The sequence below is a fragment of the Penaeus monodon genome, chromosome 19 (assembly GCF_015228065.2).
Source record: "Penaeus monodon isolate SGIC_2016 chromosome 19, NSTDA_Pmon_1, whole genome shotgun sequence".
Taxonomy (NCBI): Eukaryota; Metazoa; Arthropoda; class Malacostraca; order Decapoda; family Penaeidae; genus Penaeus; species Penaeus monodon.
The window spans coordinates 5,951,739-5,952,683 of record NC_051404.1 but is presented as its reverse complement, the minus strand read 5'-3'; positions in this window follow the sequence as shown (position 1 = coordinate 5,952,683).

The window sequence follows — 945 nt, the reverse complement described above, 5'->3', positions numbered from 1 at the left end:
AATTCGTGATTTTGGGGGCGCCAATAAAGCTTATGATTGCCTTTTATCTGGCATTGAGAAACTAATAACAGAGCCCCACCCTAGATACGGGAGCAATAACTGAGTTGTGGGGAAATCTGGTATTTAAAGAGAATATGGCATTTGAAGGAGAGAAATGTGTTGGTGGACTTACGAACGGAAACATATCTTCAGTCTGTTTAGCATAGCGTTAATATGTGTATTCCAAGTAACGCTAGATGGAAAATGCGAATTAAAATTAGTGAATTAGAATATATATTTCAGCATTAGTATCAAACTGCTTTGTCGAATTTTCACTGCTTGTATATCAAGAGTTTTAAAATCTTTTTTTTTCACTTTCCAGTTTTATTGTAGATTTTTTTTTTTTCAACTTTTTTGTTTTAACCCCGCTGCTGTTGATCCATTGTCTTTCTGTGAGAGAAAGTTGCAAACCCCTTTATATAACTCAGGGTTCTTGGATGGAAAGATCTGTATCATGTATCATGAAGATTTTTTACGCTCATTAAATTACCTTTTATTTCAGTTCTCTGCATATAAAACTGAAATAAATAAGATATGTACCGAGATGCAGAGACTGATAGTGATTGGGTCGCGTATCCCTTTTCATCTACACACAAAAGCTCCATCGATTCGCTCGCACTTCTGCAAGTAAAGGATTAGAGGCATCAGTTCTTTGGAGGCCCTGTTCGTCCGGCTGATCAGGGCTGCCTAAGAGGGAGATATACACGTGTGAAAAGACAGTCCGCGCCCCGTGACCTAGTTCCGAAGGTGCTCGCGAGACCCTTGGAAACCTCAGGCAGAGGCTCCAAGATCGCACGAACGATATAAGGAAGGAGGGAAAGAGAGAGAGGAAACGTGTGTTTTGCAGCTTACATTAGCATTTATTGCATTATACCAAGGGTGCTTTGTTTAGTGTGTCGTCGTTTG